An 11,350-nucleotide genomic window follows, 5' to 3' on the forward strand; every position below is an offset into this window, starting at 1 on the left:
CCTCTAAAACGGTAATAAATAAATAAATAAATAAATAAATATATATATATATATATATATATATATATATATATATATATATATATATATATATATATATATATATATATATTGTGGTAGGCCCCTGAGGTTAGGGGCGTGACCACTGTGACCCGGAAGGAGGAAGCGCACAGATAACACAGACACGGGGAGTAAATGAACTCAAAACGTACCTTTTATTTGCTTTTAAACGCCGTCCACCACACCCAAAAACAACTCAAAACAACATACTCAGCCCAATGGGGCTCTAGAGTCTGTAGAATTACTTTAGTCTTCTTTTTATGCTCCTTTAAAGGTCCGTGCGGCCTCAGCCCTCAGCTCCCCAGTCAAGAGTCCTTCCTTTAGTGAGCTGAGGCTGAGTTTTATACCTGTCCCAGCCGGCTGCTTAATCAGTCCTGAATGCACACCGGCTGGGACAGACATGGCTGTGAGTTCCGGCGTGGGGCGGACCCACGGTTCCCCCGCCTCCTCACGCCACAGTCCCTCCCCCTAAGCTTCCAGCCACCAGGATCGAAGGTGAGGCGTGACCTGGTGACTGGAGCGAACGAAGAGAGGCGGGGTGAGGAGAGCGGTGGATGCAGTTCGTTCGCTTGGGCCCCCCCCTCCAGAGAGAGGCCCGTGGAGATGGCAGCCCACCTCCCAGCCTTAGTCCCCCAGCCTCGCGCAGCGGTGGCTCTCGGCAGCGCCGTGGCGGGAGGTGCGGCGTCTCTCGGCAGCGCCGTGGCGGGAGCTGCGGCGGCTCTCGGCAGCACCGCGACAGGTGGAGCGGCTGCTCGGGGCACCGGGACAGGTGGAGCGGCTGCTCGGGGCACCGGGACAGGTGGAGCGGCTGCTCTGGGCACCGGGACAGGAGGAGCGGCTGCTCGGGGCACCGGGACAGGAGGAGCGGCTGCTCGGGGCACCGGGACAGGTGGAGCGGCTGCTCGGGGCACCGGGACAGGTGGAGCGGCTGCTCTCGGCACCGGGACAGGTGGAGCGGCGGCTCGTGGCACCGGGGCTGGCTGAGCGGCTGCTCGGGGCACCGGGACAGGTGGAGCGGCGGCTCTCGCTAGCTCCGGGGCTGGATGAGCGGCGGCTCTCGGTAGCGCCGGGGCTGGATGAGCGGCGGCTCTCGGTAGCGCGGCGGCTTGTGGAGCGGCGGCTCTCGGTAGCGCGGTGGCTTGTGGAGCGGCGGCTCTCGGTAGCGCGGCGGCTTGTGGAGCGGCGGCTCTCGGTAGCGCGGCGGCTTGTGGAGCGGCGGCTCTCGGTAGCGCGACGGCTTGTGGAGCGGCGACTCTCGGTAGCTCCGGGGCTGGCTCGGCCTCGCTCTTGTCAGGGCCGTTCTCCCCCCTCCACGACTCCGACTCGGCCGCCGAAGAGTTTCGTGTGAGAGGCGGGGCGGAGTCGGACTGTAGCCCGGGCAGAGAGGCGCGGAACTCGTCCTCCTCCTCCGGGCCGACGCAGCAGCAGCAGAAGTCCAGGCCGGTGTGCGCGCAGTCCGCCTCGCGGTGTCTGGGCTCCGGACACCACTCGCACCAGCCGAGCTCGGGGCGAGGCGTCCACTGCTGCTGCAGCCGCCTCTCGCTAGCGTCCTCCCACCGCTGACGGAGCCACTCCAGCAGGAGAGAGGAGAAGGGGAAATCCTCAGCGTCACCGCTGCAGAGCGGTGGAGAGTAGCTGGGGGCGGGCTCTGGCTCGAGGAGTAAGGAGGCGAAGGGGAATTCCCCGGCGTCACACCAGCGAGGCGGTGAGTAGCCGGGGGCGGGCCTCCCCTTTTTTCTCCCGCGAGGCATTATTATTATTATTATTTTTTTTATTCTTTTGTTTTTACGAGAGAAAAAAAAAAGGCAAACCAAGACTGAGGTGCGGCTTCGGGCGGCCAAACAAAGGCACGCTTTGAGTCCAATACGACCCCGTGTCGTGCTCTGCTCCGCAGCTTCCTTCCAACCGGGTCACTGGACCCCGCCCAAAAGGGGCGGTGCCCGCATTCTCCACCACTGTGGTAGGCCCCTGGGGTTAGGGGCGTGACCACTGTGACCCGGAAGGAGGAAGCGCACAGATAACACAGACACGGGGAGTAAATGAACTCAAAACGTACCTTTTATTTGCTTTTAAACGCCCTCCACCACACCCAAAAACAACTCAAAACAACATACTCAGCCCAATGGGGCTCTAGAGTCTGTAGAATTACTTTAGTCTTCTTTTTATGCTCCTTTAAAGGTCCGTGCGGCCTCAGCCCTCAGCTCCCCAGTCAAGAGTCCTTCCTTTAGTGAGCTGAGGCTGAGTTTTATACCTGTCCCAGCCGGCTGCTTAATCAGTCCTGAATGCACACCGGCTGGGACAGACATGGCTGTGAGTTCCGGCGTGGGGCGGACCCACGGTTCCCCCGCCTCCTCACGCCACAATATATATATATATATATATATATATATATATATATATATATAAACAATTAAGACACCACTTCAGTTTCTGAATCAGTTTCTCTGATTTTGCTATTTTTTATTTAAATTGCTATAGATAGATAGATAGATATATAGATAGATAGATAGTGGTTGAAGAATGTCCATCTGGTGTGACTGGGTTAAACTCAGTCAGCAGCAGCATCCCGTCCCCAATTGGTCTGATGGCTGCCATTTGCCATTCTTTTTATAAGTCTCTTGATGTCATCCTGCGGTTGCTGACTGACACTCAAATAAGTTGACGTTCAATCTCCAGACCTGAACCCCATTAAAAAAACCTCTGAATGTAATCATGTAAGATATAGTTGGTAAGTTTGGGATTGATACTCTGGGTCTGTAGCATATTTTGTTGGGAACTCAACAAACTCAGGAGAGACAAGAGGGACCTTCGTACTCTGCTTTATTGCTGTATCACACAGGCTGCTGTGTCCTTCCACATAGAACTGACTAGAACAACTTTGCTCTGCCTTACCAAGGCTTACCAAAGAACCTATACTGCCACCCTGTGGTTTCCTCGAATATATCACATACCAAAATTACTAATAAAGAACAGTTCACTACATTCCCCTTCCTCTGAATAAAACTCTCCCGCCCCAGTTACATAACACAGAACATAAGTCAAACAAGACTCAATTGAAAACTAGGCTAGGGACATCTGGGTAGACTACCATCAGTCCCGATGAGTACCTGGGCGCATTCTTACCCTGTGGCTGGGGAACTCATCACTAGTCTAACAAAGTCTTTCAGATATGAAGGGGGGTTCCTGTCCCTCTCTGATCTCCTCACAGGATGATGAGGACTGTAGGCTGGTACTTGAGAAGCTACAGTCTCTGTACTATCAGTGCTCTGTGCTGTCTCTGCAACATCAGCCTTCTCTTGACCTTCTGCACTAGGAACCTGTGAAGAAGTTACTTCTGGAATGATGCTCTCTATAAAGTCACCCAGAGAAGAGTAGGAAGCCCTTCTGAATTTCACCTGGTCAATATGCCTCCTCACTACCCGGCCATTTCCTAAGGCTACCTTACAGGATACAGGTCCAGTTCTCTGCTCAATTGCTCCAGGAATCCAAGTAGGTCCTGATCCAAAGTTTCGGGTATACACAGGATCTCCTTCCATGAGGATTCTTCCCTTGGCCCGATGATCATGGCCCAGCTTTTGTTTTAACTGCTGCTGAACCACCTTTCCTTTCAAGTTAGGATGGAGCAAATCCAAAGTGGAGCGCAGTCTCCTTCCTTGCAGTAACTCAGCAGGTGATCTACCTGTGGTTCCTTGAGGTGTTATACGGTAACTGAATAGTGCTCTGGACACTCTGGTTTCCATGCTTCCTTCAGTGGTCTTCTTCAGAAGTTCCTTAAATGTTTGCACGGCCCTTTCTGCCAGTCCATTTGAAGAGGCATGGTACGGAGCTGTGGTGACATGGTGAATGCCATTTCTGGTCATGAACTCCGCAAAATCACTACTAGTGAAGCATGTTCCGTTATCTGTTACCAGCATTTCTGGAATGCCATGCTGACTGAAACTTTTCCTCAAGCATTCAATAGTGACAGAGGTGGTGGAGCTATTGAGTGGGTATGCGTCCATCCACTTTGAATGTGCATCAATGAGTATCAAGAACATTTTCCCCAAGAAAGGTCCAGCATAGTCCACATGTACTCTCCTCCATGGCTGTTCTGGCCATTCCCAGGGATGTAGGGGAGCTACTGCTGGACGATGACTGTTTTCTTGGCACACAGAACATCGTTTCACTAAAGCTTCAATGTCTGAGTCTAGCTTTGGCCACCAAATGTAGCTGCGTGCTAAAGCTTTCATTCTAGTTATACCTGGATGTGACTGGTGTAACTGCTTCAGCACTGCTTCTCGACCTGGCACTGGGACTATGACTCTTGCGCCCCATAATACGCATCCATCATTTGTACTAAGTTCTTCTTTTCTCTGTACAAATGGTGACAAATCTGAATCAGTTACCTTGCTCGGCCAACCCCTTAGCACATACTCCCGCACTAAGGCCATCACCTTGTCTCTGTCTGTCCATTTTTGAACCTGTCTGGCTGTAACCAGGGGCGTATTCATTTGATCCAGCAACAACACTCTCTCTTCATCCCTGGAGTGCTCCTCTGTCCCTGGTATCGGCAGTCGACTGAGCGCATCTGCATTGCTGTGATCCTTGCCTGCTTTATATACAATAGTATATTCATAGGCACGCAAAGTTACTGCCCATCTCTGGATCCTTGGTGAGGCCATCTGAGGCACTCCTTTCAACTCATTGAACAAGGTAAGGAGTGGCTTGTGATCTGTAACTACTGTGAATTTTCTCCCATACAGGTAGCTGTGAAACTTCTTTACTCCAAAGATCACTGCTAAACCTTCTTTGTCCAGCTAGGAGTAATTCTTTTCAGCGGCATTGAGTGTCCTGGAAACAAACCCAATGGGTCTCTCTGTGCCATCCGGCATGCGGTGTGACAGCACTGCTCCAACGCCGTATGGAGAGGCGTCACAAGCCAGCAGTAACTCTTTACTTGCATCATAATGCACTAGTAATGCTGAAGTCTGCAGCAAGGACTTGGCATTTTTGAAAGCTGCTTCCTGTTCTTTCCCCCATTTCCATTCTGTGTCTTTCCTCAATAGCTTGTGCAAAGGAGCTAAAATGGTGGAAAGATTGGGTAAGAATCTGTGGTAATAATTCAGCAGTCCTAGAAAAGCCTTCAACTCCGTCAATGTCTTCGGTGTGGGTGCCTCTTGGATAGCTTGAACTTTTTCAGCTACAGGGTGCAGTCCAGTGGTATCTATCCTATGACCTAAGAAAACCACTTCCTTGTCAAAGAAACTGCACTTATTCCTCTTGGGTCTGAGACCACTATCTCCCAGCCTGCGCAGCACTTCTCCCAGGTTACTGAGGTGTTCCTCTTCTGTGGTCCCAGTCACCAAAATGTCATCCAAATACACCACCACTTGTGGAATACCTTGTAGGATGTTTTCCATGGTACGTTGAAATATGGCAGGACTAGAAGACACACCAAAGGGCAAACGGCAGAAGGTATACAACCCTTTGTGGGTGTTGACAGTCACATATTCCTTAGCCTCCTCATCCAACACAATTTGCTGGTATGCATGGCTCATATCCAACTTGGAGAATCTTTCCCCACCTGATAGATTCGCAAACAAATCTTCAACCCTTGGTATCGGGTACTGTTCTAGCTTGGACACCCTATTCACAGTGAGTTTATAATCTCCACAAATTCGAACAGCACCCCCTGGTTTGAGGACAGGGACAATTGGCGCTGCCCACTCTGAGAACTTGACTGGCTCTATAATCTTGTCCTCAAGAAGCCTTTGGAGCTCTTTCTCCACCAATGGTTTCATAGCATATGGCACTGGCCTTGATTTGTAGAACTTGGGTAGAGCTTCCTTATCTACATGTATTTGTGCTTTAGTGCCTCTCAGTTGACCCATCTCTTCTTTGAAGACCTCTGCGTGCTTTTCCAACACTTCCTCCAACGTCCTTTTCCCTGCAGGGCCTATTTTGTTCACTGACTGGATCACTATTTGAAGTTGCTGCAACCAATCTCTGCCCATTAAGTTTGGTCCCGTTCCCCCTACCACCACCAGTGGTAGAGACTTCACCCTATTGTTGTGATGCACTTTTACTTCTGTCTTGCCCAGCACCTCGATCCTTTCTCCGGTATACGTCTTGAGTGCCAGGTTACATGTTTTTAACTCAGGAATGTGTGACTTCTGCCAGAGCTTGGAGTATTGTTCTCTGTTCATTACTGTCACTCCACAGCCTGTATCAACTTCAAATGTCACCTCCATACCATTAACGCTGAGTTTCTCAGTGATAGGTGCTACTTTGTATACACCGTGCTCTTCAACACTGTAAATTGTGTGCATCTCACCTTCTTCTCCTGACTCTGTCTCTCTTTCTTCTCTTAGAAGGTGAGCTCTCCTATCCTTGGGTACCTTGCTGTGCTGAAACTGCCCACGTGAACCTCCAATCCTCTTCTTATTACAGTCCGAGTTTACCCCTTCTTTACTGTGACATGCCCGCTTAATGTGGCCTCTCTTACCACATTTGTGGCAAATCTGGTTAATGAATCTACACTCCAGAGGCGAATGTGGACCTTTGCATCTATAACACACCAGCGCCTTCTTGTAGTCAGATGTCACACGATGGACTGCTGCTTGGGCTTTGTATGCTTTACCTGAATCCTCCTGGCAGTGACTTTGCAAATCTTTAATATTCCGGTTGGCAGATTCCATAGCTTGAGCTGTCTTCAAAGCTTTCTCGAATGTTAAATCCAGTTCCGCCAACAGTCTCCTCTGGATACGATCGTCATTGATCCCACAAACTAGTCTGTCTCTCAACATTTGTGGTAATGACTCACCATAATTGCAGTCTTGTGCCAGTCTTCGCAATTCAGCAACATAATCAGCAACACTCTCACCCTCTTTGCGCAGTCTTGAGTTTAATCTAAATCTCTGAACAATTTCACTCGGTTTAGGGTTGAAGTGAGTCTTCAGCAAAGCAACCAACTCTTCAAAAGTCTTCTCTCCCGGCTTTTGTGGGCTAACCAAGCTTCTCATTAGGCTATATGTAGCTGGACCCACACAGCTAATCAAAACAGCCCTTTTCTTGTCTGCCTCCAGTATCTCATTTGCTTCGAAAAAATATCCAAGCATTTCACAGTACTCTTCCCATGTCTGTGACTGGCAGTCAAATGGTGTTACTGTGCCTACCATGGCCATTTTCCACTGCAACTTGCCCCTTGGTTACTGCCTTGCAAGTCTTTCTTGTCCTTGAAACTTTTCCAGCGTGTTCCAGTTTATCCTCATCGCCAAATATGTAGCATATTTTGTTGGGAACTCAACAAACTCAGGAGAGACAAGAGGGACCTTCGTACTCTGCTTTATTGCTGTATCACACAGGCTGCTGTGTCCTTCCACATAGAACTGACTAGAACAACTTTGCTCTGCCTTACCAAGGCTTACCAAAGAACCTATACTGCCACCCTGTGGTTTCCTCGAACATATCACATACCAAAATTACTAATAAAGAACAGTTCACTACAGGGTCCTATCATTCACCCATCGCAAGGTGCGTCGCGACGAACTTTGTTGTCTTACAGCCCACCAACAGTCTATTTACACGCTTTGCACCCGCGCCGTTAAATAGCATAGGCGTTTAGGAAGAAGTCTACACTGTGTGTTCAGGTAAATGTCTGGCTTGATGCTTTTTGGTGGCAGAATATAGGTCAGTGACCTGACCCTGACAACAGTCAGTCATCACCTATCCATACCTACAGAGGTGCGCTGTGCGTTTTTGTCTGACATTTTGTTTTTCTGACATATGTGTGTACTTGTGTATGTCTGTATATAAGTTCCCCCTGATTCCCCCTGGGCATTAATTAGTCTTTCTGTGTTTTTCCTTTTTTATTCAGAATGTTTGCACATCGTTATTGCCGTAAATGTGGAATTTCACTGTCAAAATCATGCAGCATGCAGCAATCCTTCAAGGTGGACTCGCAAACAGCCTTGTTTTGCTACACATCATAAAATGAAATAGAATTCTTTCTGTAAAGAAATATGGTTAGCTACAGTTGGGTCAGTGTTATTACTTATAAGAATTGATATCTTGTAAGTGCGTTGATACAATAAGAACATTTTTCACAATAAAACATTTTCATGTTGCCCAGCTCTAGTTTCAGTTAATGGTCTCATTCCATCGTTTTTTTATTCATTTTATGTCATGTGAGCTGTTTTTTGTGGAAAAAAATCGGTTTCCGGTGCTTCTGTTTAGCCCTGACTGAATTACTAGTCTTTTAGCTCTTGCTTATGTATATTTACATATGCAAACATATCGCCTCTGATTGGCTAACAGCACTGAATGCCTACCTGCCTTCCCCCACAGTCAGTTTTACAGCTCTAAACCTCAAAAGACAAAATGTTTTCAGAGATACAGCCTTAGTTAGAGACGGGTCTGGCTGCAGAAGGCTGGGCAAGCTCCAGCTGGAGGCCGCTCTACCTTGGGGCAGGAAATGACATAGACCACTAAAGTTGTGCGTCATTCTGTAGTCCTTGTATGGCTTCCGTGTCTAAGCGTTTCCGTGTATACAGCTGGTTCTGGAGTATCACTGACCTGTTTTAGTGATTTTACGCTTTTTAACATTTACCGTCTTTATTATGCAGTGAAATAAATTGGTGTTTCTGGTTCGTTGTCACCTCAGTGAGGGCAGGTAGTTAGTTGATTAGTTAGTTGTTAGTTGATTATTTGGGTCAGGTGTTGTAATTAGTATAAACTAATGACAGTGATTAAATACTAAACCTGCATAAAAGCGCTGCTGAACTGAAAGCCACTTTCTCTTATTATCTGCCTTTTAAAGCTGTAACACAGACTACACCGCTCAACATTACACTGCTCAACATTACTGAAAGAGTTTTCACCTGTTTAAATGCTTTAATGATCCTTTGTGAAGAAGCATAATAATCCAAACCGCGATCTGACCGGAGTTCACTGTTGTTATGCAGAATCCAGTTCGGTGCCATTACCAGCCGCTGTGCTTTGACGTCAGTTAAGCATTAGCTTAAAGATAGCATTTTTCTAATAACTACCCCTAAACGATCTCAAAATTCAGAGGATCCAGTGATATTTAGGAGGCAAATGTACACAGAATAAAATGTCCAATGTCCTGAACATATTTATTTACCACAAAATGTGACAGAGGTTTTTAAAAAGCCCATTCAAATTCCCCATTCACTTGAACCGCTTAGACACAGAACCCCAAATATGGGCATAAACAACATGGCGCTGACTACAAAATGACGACACGACTTCAGTGGTCTATGACTCCGTGGGGCCAGAAATGACAATACTCAGGTTTTTCCTTACTTGTCTTGTAAAAAACAGGAACCGTGTATAAATAAAAATTTGAATGAAGGTGAATACATAAAGGTTAATATATATATATATATATATATATATATATATATATAGTATATATTTTATTGCACTCAACAGCCTGAGTGAATAAAAGCTGAATAAAAAATAAAGCCTATTGAGACATGTTTGTTGGCTAGGTAGGCTAGCTTGCTAGCATTTAGCTAATAGTTGCATTCCAGTGTTTTAGACTGTTCAAGTGCTCTACAGGCATAATCCACTTAGCTAGCTAGGTTAACATCATATGAAAGATTGGACCTCAGTGTAACCAGTACAATTTAGTCTAGCTTAAAGGTGCAGTTAGCGTCGCCACTTATCTGTTAGCTAGTGTTGTCGCTAATTCTTCCATAAGTCAATTATTATAAATAAAAAAGTATTCTAAAAACAACAAGCATTCAGTTTTTTTATTTGCTCTTTTATGTTATTTAGATTTTACAGAGTAAACATCTGATGAAAATATTTTCAGATAACCAAATTCTGTTAATATTTTCATGTTTTAATCATTTTAAGCAGGGTTCATATATCATATTATATGGAGCAACATATTTCAGCTATTATTTAAAAATGTCAGAGTGAAGTTTGACAAACAACGTGTCATTTTTTATGTGAATAAAGATACATCAAACTATAAACACTGTCCCAGTGTTGTAAGAGATAGACAGTATTTACAGCATCTGTTACTGACTGATGTTCTTTACAGGATGCTGCCATCAGTTCATTGCTTTCAAGCTGAGCACAAATGACAGAACATCATAGGCTTCTGTAGCCTGTAAATGCCAATCTGTGATTACATACACCACAGGTTGTTTATATTGTTAGCAAAGAAGTATATTGTGATAGAGATTTTGCACTCATCAGCTTCAATTACATTGTCTATCTCACACTTAATCACGCGACTTAGTCAAACCAAAGTTGCTTAAATAATATTTGAATAGAGAATCATTGACACGGCACATGTGTATTGTAATAGGTTTATTTGTGTGCATAATAATACAAATTCTAGGTCAAGTTACATTAGTGTCATAAGCTGAACCATATACATCACCCTAGTTATTTATCCCATGCTTTAAAACAAATAAAAATAATTAAAAGTAAATTTAATCTTGCATTACAAATGAAAATGTTTAAGGATTTTCAGATTATATTAAGTCAGTGAATTTGAAATTAATAGGAATGCATATCCATTTGGGATTTTGATGGACACAGTTGCATGACACATCATGCCATATCCTCTGTATGCTGAAGTGTTAACTACATTATGTATTTTTGGTTAGGTGTAAATATAAAATGTTTTGTAAGTCTATATTGCTGACATTAGAATGATAATGTTATAGCATTTAAATGTAAAAAAAATCAAATAATCTTGTTTTGCATCTGTCTATCTGTGATGCTGGCGTACATCCAAACCTGGAAGAATGCAACACATGTTGTAGAAAACTGTTTCACTGTTCTCTTTGCCCAACCTTCAAACCAACATCAAGGGGGAAAATCAACAGATATGTGGATGCCCATCAGAATGTCAATGCCATGTTTTTGTGAAATATTTGATACACATTGTATTTTTTCATTTATTTGAAAAAAAAAAAAAACGAACCTTGATATTATTGATGGCGTTGTGTGTCTTGTGGTGGTGAGGGGGTTAGTTGCAGTTTTGTAAATTGAATGGCCTGTTTAATGAAATATACTGCTAAAAATACTTAAGGTTATAAAGATGGGTGAGAGAAAAAACTGTAAGTGAATAACAAGTGAATCAACATTACAGATTGTAAAAAAAAAAAAATCAGATAATCTCTAATAGAGAGAATACCCACTTTTAAAGATCATATGGATTAGGTTTAGCAATTTTTTAGCAATGTTTTACTAACAAATAAATATTATTTAAAGTTGTTAATCGTTTTAAACGTTATTAACATGATCTGTCTGTATCTCCAGCATCAGC

The 11,350-nt window shown here is 45.1% G+C and overlaps 1 pseudogene; it reads right to left on the reverse strand.

The window, feature by feature from the left end:
• Positions 1–3,179: 3,179 nt before the first annotated feature.
• LOC125780958 (uncharacterized protein K02A2.6-like) lies at positions 3,180–7,061 on the reverse strand (annotated as a pseudogene).
• Between the last annotated feature and the right edge of the window lie 4,289 nt (positions 7,062–11,350).

The sequence above is a fragment of the Astyanax mexicanus genome, chromosome 14 (genome assembly GCF_023375975.1).
Source record: "Astyanax mexicanus isolate ESR-SI-001 chromosome 14, AstMex3_surface, whole genome shotgun sequence".
Lineage (NCBI taxonomy): Eukaryota > Metazoa > Chordata > Actinopteri > Characiformes > Acestrorhamphidae > Astyanax > Astyanax mexicanus.